Raw genomic sequence first — 15,596 nt, forward strand, 5'->3', positions numbered from 1 at the left:
ACAGTTGAAAAACTTTGGACATTTAGAGAGATTGTGTTTCTAAAGATACCTTGCAATTTTATCTTTGAAATTCAGTTAACTTTAAGAGTTTAAATTGAGAAAAAACAATTCTTAAAATTGCTTTTAACATCAAGATCCTTTTGTCATAAAATTCACCAGTATTTATAAGGCAAAAATATTTATGTTAACAAAACCAGTTTTTACTTTGGAGTTTATTCTTTAAAGAATTTGTAGAGAGTGGAGAGAAAAAGAGGCTATTTATAGATGTCTAGATATGTACTCAGGTACAAACTTGATGACAGAAAGGCTTCAGAACATACTGACATCTCAGAAACGGGTCACAAAGGCTCAGTTTTCTCAGATTCTAGCAATGCCTAAGAGCTTCAAGCTTGGGAGCCAAATAATACTTTGTGTCCCATGTCAGCAGTTTTGTAATCTACAAAAGGTAGATAAAGTACAATGGAGTGTGGCTTTTGTGAAAAAGTTCAGATACCTCAGTGCAAAAGTTAGCCAAACTGGCTCATTCATGTCTCTGGTTACAGTTTCCTCTATCAATATTACTTGTATGTTAGGGATGTGGTGCTAAACCTGCTGGAGGAAGAAGTAGGACGGAGAGTGAGGCACCATAAGCTCCTGCCACTCCTCCAGGAGCCCTGATCTGACATGGCTCCCGCACCCCAGGCACACCAATGAGACAACACAAAGGACCCAAGGCTATGGCAGTGGGCTAGGGCTTCACCTGTTTTCATCTCCCCAAATCTCCCCAGGGGATTGGCCCCTCCCCAACAGGCTCATGAACACGTGAATCAGATTCAGCTAAAAAAAAAAAAAGCAGGTTGTATACAGATGTGCTCTTGAATACATAAACATACCCTAATTGACTAAGATACTATATATAAGTTTGTATAATAAACAATAAAGTTAGATCTGCACCTCGAGGCTGATTTCCAGAGTCTGAATCCTGGGCATCTTTGTGGGCTCTGCCTCCACTTTCCCCCCATTTCTTGGTTTCTGTTGTCACAATTACTTGTTTGTGACAACTTAATGTTTCCATTTCCAAGCTCTCCATTTGTGGAAAAATACTCAGTCCTTTGCACAGGATGATACAACAGTATCTCCAACATGGCTAATGTCTCTGCATATAAGGCACAAATTTACCAGAAGGCTTTACTGCACAGCTGGACTCCTGTTCTGAAATTCCAAGTTGCTCAATATCTAAGTACACTAATTTCATTTCATAGTCTCAAATTCTTTTGATCTGGTACTTCAATCCTAGTGCTAACATATCAGCTTTCTTTTCAGCCCTTCATGCAATGATGTCTTCATTACCAGCACATTTTAATATTTTAGTGAATGCTGGTGATGTTCACACCCATGGCCTGGTTGTGGCTGCAGTAGTATGTATTAAAGACTTCAACGCTCAGGGTGGGCTACACCAAGGGGACTTGCAGTGAATCTATTCTCAGTGGATTCACACCACTCAAGCTGTTGATCCAGCATGTCTTGTTAATCAAGTCTTTGCTCACTTCCAGCACCTTCTTCAGGATGGAGGCCTAGACCAGGCACGCCTCAAACGCGGTGGTGCAGTTGAAACAACTAGAAGTTAGATACTGACAGGAACAAGGGCTGGCTGCTAAGGTCTTCTGGGTCATGATGCAAAACTGACAGTGGAAACCCAGGCTGTATGACCAACTTGGACTATTAAAATGCTGAAATTTTAAAAGACTTTGGAACTTTTAGGGGCCAGAGAGATGGCTTAGTGGTTAAAAACATGTATTGGTCTTACAGAAGACCTGAGTTTGATTCTAGTACCTGTGTTTGATGCCTTGAACACCTGAACACATGTGCACAAACCCTCACATATGCATACACATAATTAAAAGTAAAATAAATCTTGAAGGAGATTGTGGGATGAGAAGACCATAGGATGCCTATGAACCTACTCCAGTATCTCTGTTCCCCCTGACTCAATTCTCAGAGTCATCCCTAGCACTTCAACAGAACACCAGCTGCTGCCTCTCCTCCCTACTCCATGCATCCTGTGGATCCTGCAGACCATCTCCTCTCAGCCTCCCCTTCCTGCCTCATCTCATCATTCCAACTCTTAATTCAGGCAGATACCTCTGAAGACCAGGTATGCTGCCTGTAGACCTTCTCCACCTTTTCTATTTCCCCAGACTCAATTCTCAGGGTCACTCCTAGTGCTGCAATAGACCATCTCCCATTGGCCTCCCCTTCACTCAGCCTCTGACACCAGCAAGAACTACTGTGAACACACTGGCACAGAAGTCCAGTAAAACAGGCAACACAAATCCAAGACAATCCCTGAAAATACAGATAGGAAAAAGAAACCAAGGAACAAAACATACACCCAAACAAAGACAAACCCAGAAACCAGTAGCTAGACCTATAGTCAACTCAAAACCAGATACCTGGATGCCACATTAAGAACTTGATCAGTAACAGCCAAGGAAATATGTCTCCACCAGAACCCAGCTATCCTACCATAGGCCCTGAATGTACCAACATGGATGAAGCACAAGAAAAAGACCTTAAAACCAAATATATGAAGATGCTTAAAGAGGAAATGAATAAATCACTTAAAGAAATCTAGGGGAACACAAACAACTGGAAGAAATGAATACATCCTTTAACAAAAGCCAAGGAAGCAAACAGTTGAAGGAAACAAATAAAAGTGTTCAAGGCATGAAAATGGAAATAGAAGCAATAAAGAAATCACAAATTGAAGGACTCCCGGAAATGAAAAGTTTAGGAGTTTCAACAGAATTTATAACAGCAAACTTCATCAACAGAATACAAAAGACAGAAGAGAGAATCTCAGACATTGAAAGTACAATAGAAAACTTAGATAGCAAAGAGAGATAGTAAAAGAAAATGTTAAATTTTTTAAAATCCTGACACAAAACATTCAGGAAATCTGGGACACAATGGAAAAAACAAACCTAAGAATAATAGAAATAGAAGAAGGTGAAGAGTCCCAGCTTCAAGAACCAGAAAATATATTCAAAAAGTCATAGAAGAAAATTTCCCTAATCTAAAGAAAATATCTATAAAGGCACAAGAAGAAAACAGAACACCAAATAGATTGGACCAGAAAAGCAAGTCCCTTCTCCACACAATAGTCAAAACACTAGACATAAAGAACAAAAAGAATATTAAAAGCTGCAAAAGCCATCAACCAAGGAGCACACATGGCTCCAGCTACATATGTAGCAGAGGATGGTCTTGTCAGTCATCAGTGGAAGGAGAGGCCCTTGGTCCTGTGAAGGCGTGATAGATGCCCCAGTGTAGGGGAATTGAGGGCAGGGAGATGGGAGTGGGTAGGTGGGTGGAGGAACACCCTCATAGAAGTAGGGGGGAGGAAGGATGGGATAGGATGTTTCTGGGAGGGGGGAACTGGGAAAGGGGATAACATTTGAAATGTAAATAAAGGAAATATCCAATAAAAATGCATGAAGCTGATAAACAAATAAATATCAAAAAACTACTTAAATTTAAAAAAAAAGAAAAAAGAAAAAGAAAGAAAAGAAAAAGACCAGGTAACATATAAAAGTAAACCTATTAGAATTACACCTGACTTCTCAATGGAGACTCTAAAAACCAGAAGGGTTTAGACAGATGCATTATAGACTCTGAGAGACCACAGATGTTATCCCAGACCACTATACCCAGCAAAACTTTCAGTTACCACAGATAGAGAAAATAAGATGTTCCATAATAAAGTCAAATTTAAACAATATCTATCCACAAATCTCGCCCAATATAAGGTACTAGAAGGAAAACTCCATACCAAGGAGGTTAACTACACCATAGAAAACATAGGGAATGAGTAATCTTATTTCAGCAAAACCAAAAAAGGGACATAGCACCACTACCACCACTCTGACAACAAAATAATAGGCATTAACAATCTTTGGTCACTGATATCTGAAGTGGAAACTTAAGGGTTCTTTGGAAAGTCAGTTGTGTTGGATGGTGTTTTGTTGAGGCAAACACATGAAGGAGTGTTTTCCTGAAGTGGACACAGGTGAAAGGCTAAGGCAGACTCGTAATGTTTCACCAAAACAGGTAAAAGAGAAAAGATGTTCTACTAAAGCAAGCATGTGAAAGGACACATGATGAAGGATTCTTTGCTAAGGACACACATGTATTGGTCCACCTCACATTGTGTAGTTGAGCTCCATTTGTTGGAACTTCATAGAAAGAAACTCACCAAAACGCTTCTGGTGGTATTCAGCAGTTTCTTACTGCTTTTGAGGGCTCAGGCTGATTGGCAGAGTGATGCCAGCTGAGACAGACCAGTGCTGAGGCAAGAAAAATACTAAGACAAGACACATTCCGAGGCAAGACACATGCTGAGACAAGACTGTTAGAGGTGGAGGTGACCTTGGCTTACTTATAGAGCTAGCTGTACAATGCTTGTGGGTCTTTTATCTTCACTAATCTTTTCTTCCCTTAGAGTGACACAGTCGAAAACTTCTCTTGGCATTCCTCCTTGGTCTCTCCTGCCGACTTGTGCTGAGGCTGAGACCTGGCTGTCTCTGCTAGGTCATGCCACTAGTACTGATTTGTGTTTGCTATTCTGACTCTATTGAACTTGACTACTGGTATATCTATGAAATGTTTGCAAGTGGATTGAGCTGCTGCTGCTAACTTGTAAACTAAAGTGCCAATTTCCAGACAACACAAATGAAAATTGCTCTAAACAAAAAAAAAACAAAAAAAAACTTTCTAAACAGACAGCCCCCCCATATCCTTTCCCAGTGGTGGATTGAAAAAGAAGTTACGCATTTAAAAACCATCATTAAAAATAAGATTTTAAAAACTTAAAGTTACAGGTATCTCTTAATATCAATGGTCTCAATTCCTTCAGTGAAAAACAGATTAACAGAATGGATCTATCCTCCTGCTACATTCAAGAAACATGCCTCAACTTCAAGAAAAGACATTACCTCAGGCTAAAGAGTTGAAAAAAAGATATTCCAAGCAAATGCACCCAAGATGCAAGCTGGTCTAAAATAGTCTTCAAACCAAAATTAATAAAAAGAGATAGGGAAGGACACTCCATAGTCATCCAAGGAAAAATGTCCACCAAGAGGACATTTCAAACCCCCTTCCCCCCTTGGAGCTCTTTTTCTTTCTTTTTCTTTTTTTAAAATTGATCATTTTATTTGTTTACATTTCAAATGATATCCCCCTTCCTGGTTACCCCTCCACATCCCATCCCCCATCTCCCCTCTCCCTTTGCCTCTACAAGTGTGCTCCTCCACCCACTCACCCATTCCCACTGCACCACCCTAGCATCCCCCTATGCTGGGGCCATCCTCTGCTATATATGTAGCTGGAGCCATGGACCCATCCATGTATACTCTTTGGTTAGTGGTTTAGTCCCTGGGAGCTCTGGGTGATCCAGTTAGTTGATAATGTTCTTTGTATGGGGTTGCAAACATTTCAGCCCTTAACATATATGCCTGAAGCACAAGAACACCTGCATGTTTTGTAAAAGAAACACTACTAGAGCTTAAAACACACATTGACCCTCACATACCAATAGTGGGATATTTCAGTACCTCACTCTCACCAATGGGCAGGTCATTCAGATAAAAAACTAAACAGAGAAATTCTAGAGCTAACTTATGTTACAAACCAAATGTACTTAACAGATATTTACAGAACATTCCATCCCAACACACACAAAAAAATGCCTTTTTCTCAGTACCCACAGAACAGTCTCCAAAATTGACCGCACATTCTGTCACAAAGCAAGTCTGAATAGATAAAGAAATGTGAAAGAACTCCCTGTGTCTTATCAAGCAACAATGGATAAAAGCTGAATATTAACAACAGAAACCACAGAAAACCTGCAAATTCGTGAAAACAGAACAGTTCTCTACTAAATGAAAAAAATGGATCAAGACAGTAATAAGAAAGATATTAAAGTCTTACTAAAATTGAATGAAAATGAATATGCAACATATCCAAACTGATGGGACACAATGAAAGCCATGCTAAGAGGAAAGTTCATACTACTAACTACCTACATGAATAAATCGGAGAGACAATATATTAGCAACATAATAGCATACCTGAAAGCTCTAGAACAGAAAGAAATAAGCAAACCCAAGAGGAGTGGATGGCAGGAAATGATCAAATTCAGGACTGAAATCAATAAAATAGAAACAAACAGAATAACACAAATAATGAAACAAGAGTTTATTCTTTGAGAAAATTAACAAGAGAAACAAGCCCATATCCAAACTAACTAAAAGATGGAGAAAATATCCAAATTAAAGTCAGACATGTAAAGGGAACATAATAATAGACACTGAGGAAATTCAGAGAATCATAAAGACATAATTTAATAACCTGTACTCCACAAAATTGGGAATCTAAAAGAAACAGGTCATTTTATTCAAAAGGTACGATTTACCAAAGTTAACTCAAGATCAGATAAACAATTTAATTAGACTTATAATCCTCAGTGAAATAGAAGCAGTCATTAAAAGTTCCCCAACTTCCAAAATAAAACAAACAAACAAACAAACAAACAAACAACCCAGGGTCAGACAGTTGTAGTGCAGAATTCTAACAGACTTTTAAAGTTGAGTTAATACCAATACTTTTCAAATTATTTCATCAAATAGAAACAAAGAACATTGACAAATTAATTTTACAAGGTCACCATTATCCTGATACCCAAATCACATAAAGAATCAACAAATAAAGAGAATTACAGATCAGTTTCCCTTATGAACATAGATCCTAAAATACTCAGCAAAATACTTGCAAGCTGAATCTAAGAACACATCAAAATGATCATCCACTATGATCAAATAGACTTTATCCCAGAGAAGAAGGAATGGTTCAAGATACAAAAATCAATAAATGTAGTTCACCATACAAATATACTGAAAAGGAAAAAATGCATGATCATTTCATTGAATGCTGAAAATCCTTTGACAAAATCCAACACCTTTTCATGATAAAAGTCCTGGAGATATTAGGGATACAAGGGACATACCTAGACATAATAAAGGCAATTTAAAGAAAGCCTATAGCCAACATCAAATTAAATGGAAAGAAATTCAAAGCCGTTTCACTAAAATCAGGGACAAAACAAAGCTGTTCACTCTGTTCATATCTACTCAAAATAAAGCTTGAAGTTTTAGTTAGAGCAATAAAACAACCAAAGGAGATCAATTGGATACACAGTGGAAAGAAAGAAGTCAAAGAATCATTATTTGTAAATGATGTGATAGTATGTATAAGAGACCCTGAAAGTTCCACCAGGGAAACATTCCTCTATTGCTGATAAGTGTGCATACTTTTACAACCACTATGGAAATCAATATGGCAGTTCCTCAGAAAATTGGGAATTGATCTACCTCAAGACACTCTTGGGTGTATACCCAAAGGATGCTCTATTCAACCACAAGGACACTTGCTCAACTATATTCATTATGGCTTTATTCATAGTAACCAGAAACTGAAAACAACCTAAATATCCTTCAATCAGATTTTCAAAAAAATAAAAGTGATACATCTACACATTGGACTATTACTCAGCTGTTTAAAAAGTAACATCATGAAATTTACAAATAGATAGAACTAGAAAAAAATCATCCTGAGTGAGGTAACCCAAAGCCAGAAAGATAAATACACTATGTACTCACTTACGAGTGGACATTAGCTATAAAGTAAATGATAATCATGCGGTAATCCACAGACCCAAAGAGGTAAGGTAAAGAAGAGGGCTCCAGAGGGGACACATAGATCTCCTTGGGAAGGGGAAATAGAATAGATTTTGTGGGTGGGAATGGGAGCAGGAGGGATCAGGTAGAGGGGGAGGGATGGAGGGAGAGAGTGCAGGAGGAGAGGACTGTAGTTATAGGGCAATTGTGGGGAGGGCAGTGTTTCCGGAAGCCTAGTGCAGTGGAAACTCCCTGTAATCTATAAGGGTGACCCTAGTGAGGACTCCTTGTGATGGATGGTATGAGTCTAAACTGGCCATATTTTGTAGCCAGGTAAGACTTCCAGTGGTGGGCCTAGGTTGCACTTGGTTGAGTTGTTGGCCAAGGAGTCCCATGGAGATCCCTAAACAACCCAGGCTGATGTTAGAAAAAAGGGCCACTCCCTACAAACTGACAACTGGATGGGGAGGATTGCTGAAGACAACATCCACACAGCTCATTGGCTATAGAGAGGTTGGGCTGGTGCCTGCATGGAGCCTTCATCCCCATATTCTAGTCTCTTTGTTGCCAGAAGATACTTGGCAGGCTACAGAAAGTAATTGGACACCAACCCAACCACCAAACCCTCAAGTACAATCTGTCCTCCTGCAAGATGTTCTGGGGCAATAATGTTGCAGAACTTGTGTCAGTGCCCAAGCACTGTTTGGTTTAACTTGAATCCTACTCCATGAGAGGGATCTCACACCTGACACTGTCTGGATAGCCAGGACCTGAAGACTGGATAGCCCAGAGACCTAAAGTAGAACCAAACAAGACTGGGGGGGGGGGAAGCGGTGAAATGATTCCTAATGATATTTTGCGGGACCCATAGATTGGTGCCTTGTCTCAGAGAGAGTCATCATCAGAGAGGCTTTGTCCAGCAGCAGATGGAAGAAGTGAGTGCAGAGCCCCGTAGCTGGACAGTATGTATAAATAGAGTCTAAATTGTAGGTCTCCATTGGGTCCCTCCCCTTGGAGCACTAAGAACTCCATGGAAGATGGGGAGGAAAAATTATAGGAGTCAGAGGGCATGGCCCCCCAAGAATCAGCGCTCATATGGGCTCATATAGACTAAAGTGGCAAGCACAAGGCCTATATGGGTCTGCACCAGGTCCTCTGCACATAAGTTATGTGTGTTAGCTTGGTGGTTTTGTGGGACTCCTAGCAGTGGAAATGGGTGTGTCTCTGACTGTTGTACCTGCTCTTGGGACACTTCCTTCTATAGTGTTGCCTTGTTCAGCCTCAATATGAGGGCTTGCCATGTCTGATTGTATCCTTTGTGGTTGTGTTGTTGGGTTCTTGATTTTTTTAAAGGCCTACTTTTTTTCTGAAGAAAAGCAGATAGGGAGTGGATCTGGGGGAGGTATAGGTGACTGGGAGGAGCAGAGGGAGGGAAAATGTGACTGGAATGTATCATATGAGAGAAGAAGCTATTTTCAATAAAAGAAAAGAGATTGTGGGACTTTTAAAATTATACTATGTTTTATATGTCTATGTCAACATTACCATGACACCTTGAGGACAAACATAAAAGAAATATTTATGGTTTAATAGTCATGTATTTGTGTGCCAAATTGACAGAGTCAACTATTGTGGTTAGGTGGGTTTTTGTTGTTGGGGTTTTTTTTTGGAGTTTTATTTGTTTTGTTGTTGTTGTTTGTCAATTTGATACAAATTAACAAGTTTTCTGAGAAAAGGAGCCTCAATGGAGAAAATGGAGACTGTAGGCAAGTTTACACAACTTTTTCTTGATGAATAATTGATGTTGGAAAGACTAGCCTATTATTGTTGGTGCTCCCCTTGATTGATTCTTAGTGATACAAGAATGCAGGCTGAGCAAACCAGTAAGCATCATTCCTCCTTGGTCTCTGAGTCCCTTGCTGCCTCCGTCCAAGTTCCTGGCTTGAGTTCCCTCCTGACTTGCCTTTATAATGAACCACAGCTGTAAACACTTGGCTCCCCAAGTTGCTTTTGGTCATGATGTTTCTCACAGCCATAGGAACCTAACTAGGAGATTTATTTTGTAGCATGTAGCAGTATTTTGTTCATTTTTATGGCTTAATAGTATGTTATCATATGGATATACAGCTGTTCATCAGTGGGTGAACACTAAGTTGTTTCCCTCTTTTGGATAATATTAATAATGCTGCTGTAAATATCTATCTATATACACATTTTCTATTTCTCTTGAGTACATATATACCTATAAGAATTGCTATATCATATACAACTCTGTGCTTAAATTTTACAGAAAATATCAATCACATATGTCAAATGACTGCATCATTTTTCATTCCTTCCAGCAGTATTAAAAGTTTTTATTTCTTCGATGGTCACTAATAATTGCTATCATTTGACTTTTTGATTATTGACATCTCAAAAGATGAAACACACGTGGCTGAGAAACACTTTTGAAAAGTTTCCTATTCTTCACCACCAGGAAAACACAAATTAAAAGTACTCTGAGATTCCAAATTACCTCAGTCAGAATGGCCAAGACCAATACAGCAAGTCATAGCATAAGCTGCTGAGGATGGAGGGAAAGGGGAGTACTTATTCATTGCTCATGGGAGTACAAAAACTGTTACAGCAAGTATGGAAATCAGTGTGGAGGTGTCTCAGCAAGTGAAAACCTGATCTTCCCCAAGATCTAGTTATACTACTCTTGGGCATAGTATTCTACATCTTCGTACACAGGTACTTACTTAGCCATGCTCATTGCTGCTCGATTCATATCCAGACTTGGAAAGAGTCTAGATGTCCATCAACTGATGAATGGGATAATGAAAATGTGACACATTTACACAAAGGAACATTATTTAGCTGCTAAGAAAAGTGAAGTTATAAATATGTGTACACTTGGGAGGCAGAGGCAGGCAGATTTCTGAGTTCGAGGCCAGCCTGGTCTACAAAGTGAGTTCCAGGACAGCCAGGGCTACACAGAGGAACCCTGTCTCGAAAAAAACAAAAATAGATAGATGAATAAATAAAAATATGTGTGTGTGTGTGTGTGTGTGTGTGTGTGTGTAAAGGAATTGATCTAGACACTTATCCTGACTAAGATAACCCAGAGCCTAAAAGTCAAATATTGCATTTTTCTTGTATATGGATGGTACCCTTTAAGTTTTCCATATGTGTGCTTCAGTCTGAACTACAGATATCAGGTCCCTAGTGAGGGACCAAGAGAGAAGAAAGAATTTTCCAAGGAAGGGGAAATAGAATATAGTGTCATGAAGAGACAAATGGGAAACTAGTATAGGAGGATTACATGAAGAGAGGATATGGCGGCATAGTTAAGAGTGAATTTGTGGAGGAAGAACTAACACAAAAGGCCTTTTGAGAAGCCACATGGAAACCTATTTCTATAGAAGCTTCCTATATTATATACATAGATGAAAGGAATTTAAATAGAATTGCCATATAATGGAGGAGACAACGCCCCCAACAAGATATCTTATACATCCAAATACAACTTCTAGTGCCAGAAATGGGTTACATCATGCAGAGTAATGGCCAACCAATAACTGGCCCAACTTGAGACCCATCTTATGGGCAAGCACCAATCCCTGACATTATTAATGATATTCTTGTGTTGTAGATAGGAGCCTAGCATAACTGTCCTCTGAGAGGCTCCACCAAGCAGCTGACTGAAACAGATGCAGAGGACTATAGCCAAACATTGGACTGAGCTTGGGGACTCTTATGTAATAATGGAGAGAAGGATTGTGGGCCCCAAAGGTGATAGGAATTCCCAGGAAGAGACTTCTAATCTGGACCCTTGGGGCACCCAGATACTGAGCCATTAATCAAAGAGTATGCAAGGGCTGGGTCTAGAGCCCCCCTCCATATATGTAGCAAATGTGCAGCTGGGTGTTCATGTGGGTCCCCCATAAACTGGAGTGGGGCCTATCTCCCACCGTTGTCTGTTTGTGGAAACCATTCTTCTCACTGGGCTGTCTTGTCTGCCCTCAGTGGGAGAGGATGAGCCTAGCCATGCAGAGACTTAATGTGTCAGGGTATGGGGATACTCAGGGGAGGTCTCCACCCTCTCAGAGTAGAAGAGGAGCAGGGAGATGTGGGGGAGGAACTGTGAAAATAATTTTTTAAATAAAAAGTTTTGAAAAGACTAGGGTCTTTACTGAGAAATGCTAAAACTTTGTGGAAAGACATTAAAGGCATCTTTCCTGAAATAAAAGACAGTGTTATATACATGTGAATCTGTGAATTCATTACAGTTAAACCCAGAATTCCAACACAACCTTTTGCGGGGAGGGGACATTAAAAGCTGATTCTAAAAGTTATATCAAAGTACAAAGGTCCAAGTTTATCAGCTGATACTTATTGTTCAGGGAAGATTACAGTTTTCTAATATCGTATTAAATATTTACATGTGTTTTGGTGGGGCAGACATGTGAGGGAGTGTTTTCCTGAAGTGGACAGAGGTGAGAGGATGTTTCTTTAAGGCAGTCTAGTGAAAGGATGCATGATGTTAAGAAGGACCCAACAGACAGTGGGTGATGCTGGACGGTATTGGTCCACCTTACCATTGTTTATTGGTCATCATTTGTTGGGACTCCACAGAAAGGAACACACTAAAAGAACTTCTGGTGGTGGGTGGTGTACTGGCAGCTTCCGAGGACTTGGGCTGATTGGCAGAGTAATGTCAGCTGATACAGAATCACATGAAGTTTTGCTGTTACGTGCAGAAGTAAGACACGTGTTGAGGCAAGATCCCCAGAGAACACATGATGTTTAGAAGGAGTATAAATAGGACTCAACGGACTGTGAGAGGGGCTTGGCTTGCTTACATAGCTAGCTTTGCAACACTTCTTGATCTCCCAGCTTTGTTGATCTTCACTTCATTGAGAGAGGCATGGCAAAGAACTCCTGGCATCCTTGGTGGTCCTGGGTCCTCCTGCTGACTCATACTGATTAGGCCAAGGCTTAGCTATCTCTGCTATTCTAGCAGTACCAAACTGGACTGCTGGTATTATTTGTGAAGTGTTTGCAAGTGGATCGAGCTGCTGCTGATTCTTGTGAACTGAACTGCTGATTTCCTAACAACGCATATGAGATTTGCTCCAAAGAACAATTTCTAAACAGATCCACTTCTCACTAGAAGGGAGGCTAAAGCATTTAAGAACCATCATTTAAAGTAGGGTTGAGAAAAATTAAAGCTGACACATGGGTATTTAAATTCTGCATTAGCAAAAAAGTTTAGTAATAAATGTATTTAGTAACACCTGTAAAAATGACAACAGTCTTTAAAGTTTAGTGTCCTAGCATGAAATATAGCACAACTAAAGTTGATTCCATATATAATCTTACCATTTCACTACAAACACAAATCACTGTGCAAATCACCTGAAATGTTTAGAAGATAGTCACTACTTGTCATCCACACGTGGAATGTGCATCTGCTGAGACTTCCTTGTTAGAGTAACACAACTACTTCTTGTCATTTCTGCTACACAGTGAAATGGTTCTGAGTACAGTCAATGCCTAATATTCCTTTTGATAATAAATAAAATCTACCTGAGTCCATCACTAGTAGTTGATGGTTAACATGTAAATATCTCTGTACATATGAATAAAACTTGGCTTTTTTGTTCCCAAAATCATACACTTATATTAAAATTATGGTCTAGAATAAAAAAATAAATGCTTACATGTATTCACTTGTTTAATACTCAGAATAATCCTGAATAGTCAGCACTATTTTGAGTCAATTCTGTAATATAAGAAAACTGAGGCCCAGAAAGGCTAAGTCATTTGTCCCAGTTTGTGTAACCAATAATCAGTAGAACTAGAACTCAAATCCAGGAAATTTGGCTCTAGATTCCACATTCAAACTACATAGTAGGTGATTTGAATAACAATGAGCAACATAACATCCATTCTTCCCGATATCAGTATGTATTACAGAGTTACAGTGAATAGAAAAGGTAGTTTTGATGCATGAATAGACAGATGGGACAATGCAGCAGAATGCAGAAATAGACAGGAGAGACCAATCCTAACAAGGAAGCTATAATTAAAATTCATTCAACAAACATTTATGAAGCAAACACTATGTTGGTAGGTCCTCAAAATACAGCAATGTATAAGAGTGTATTCTCCCTTCTTGTTTACCTTCTTTGGATCTGTGGGGTATGCCATGGAAATTCTGTACTTTTGGGTAATATCCACTTATTAGTGAGCACACACCATGCATGTCCTTTGGGGTCTGGGTTACCTCACTCAGGATATTTTTTATTTCCATCCATTTACTTGCAATAATTCATCAAGTCATTGTTTTTAATAGCTGAGTGGTATTCCATTGTGTAATGAATCACATTTCTGTATCCATTCTTCAGTTGAAGGTCATCTGGGTTGTTTCTAGTTTCTGGCTATTATGAATAAGGCTTCCATGAACATAGTGGAGCATGTGTCCTTGTTATATGTTGGAGCATTTTTTAGGTATATGCTCAGGAGTGGTATAGCAGGGTTTTCAGGTAGAACTATTTCCAATTTTCTAAGAAACAACCAGAATAGTCATGGGACCCAGAGGGAGGGGAGACCTCTGGGTGGGAGAGGGGATGGGACAAGGAAAAGGGGGCAGGATCAAGTATGAGGGCAGACAGGAGTAAAGCCAGAGAGCCGAGAGAATGAATGGAAATTTGCAACTGCCAGATGAGGGGTAAGGGTGGGGAAATCTCTAGGGAAGTCTCAGAGACCAGGGTTGTGAGGAGGTTCCCAGGACTCAATGAAGATGACCTTAGCAGAAATATCCAACTGTGCAGGTATGGAGACTACCTCTAGTAGTCAGATAGGACCCCTTGTATAGGGATGAGGACACCAACCCACATACAACCCAAAATTGCTCCTGTCTAAAAAAAAAATGCAGGGACAAAAATGTAGCAGAGACTGAAAGAATGAGATCCATCCCATGGGTGGGCACCAATCTCTGACACTATTACTGTTGCTATGTTGTGCTTGCAGACAAAAACCTATCATGGCTGTCCTGTGAGATGCTCTATCCAGCAGATGACTGAGACAGATGCAGATACTCACAGCTACACAGTGGACAGAAGTCAGGGACCCCTATGGAAGAGCTGGGGAAGGATTGAAGGAATTGAAGGGGATGACAACCCCATAGGAAGACCAGACCAACAGTGTCAACTAACCTGGATCCCTGGGTGTTCCCAGAGAATGAGCCACCAACCAAAGAACATACATGGGCAGGTCTGAGGCCCTTGGAATATATGTAGCAGAGGACTGCCTTATCTGGCCTCAGTGGGAGAGGATGCATCTAATCCTCTAGAGACTTGATGCCCCAGGGTGGGGGGAGGGCTCTTTCTCAGAGGTTAAGTGGAGGAAGATGGAGGGAATAACTCTGCAAGGGGGAACATGAGGGGGGCAGCAATAGGGATGTAAAGAAATAAAATAATTTTAAAGAGTGTAGCTTCTCTTTTCACTCAATTTATATTCTAGTGAGAGACCACAGAAAACAAACAAGCAAAGGCTGTAACAAAAGCAATTTGTAGTAATAAAGTCCAGTAGGGAGCAGTGTGCTCAAGAGAAACCTAAAGAACCACGTGTAACATATTAGACATTGCTGTAAGAGACAGCAGTTGGGGGACTGGGTAATGATTTCGGAGATCTGGAAAGGTGCCATAAATGGCCTTGCTTCTTTATATGAGGATTGGCTGAAGCAGGTAGTGTTGGAGAAAGGGCAGGTTTGATTTCTGCAGTGGCCAGCAGCCTCTGCCTTGATGATCTCTGTGCTTGGGAGAGACATGCACCCGGAGAAGCAACCTAGAACTTCTTGAGGCACTGACCAAGTAGTGATGAGTGGTGCAGGGA

General features: G+C 40.1%; 1 pseudogene; it reads right to left on the reverse strand.

Moving 5' to 3' along the window:
* Positions 1-364: 364 nt before the first annotated feature.
* Positions 365-1,652, reverse strand: LOC110286306 (DNA sliding clamp PCNA pseudogene; annotated as a pseudogene).
* Positions 1,653-15,596: the final 13,944 nt, after the last annotated feature.

Source organism: Mus caroli, unplaced genomic scaffold (genome assembly GCF_978045245.1).
Source record: "Mus caroli unplaced genomic scaffold, Mus_caroli_1 scaffold_5, whole genome shotgun sequence".
NCBI classification, from domain to species: Eukaryota; Metazoa; Chordata; class Mammalia; order Rodentia; family Muridae; genus Mus; species Mus caroli.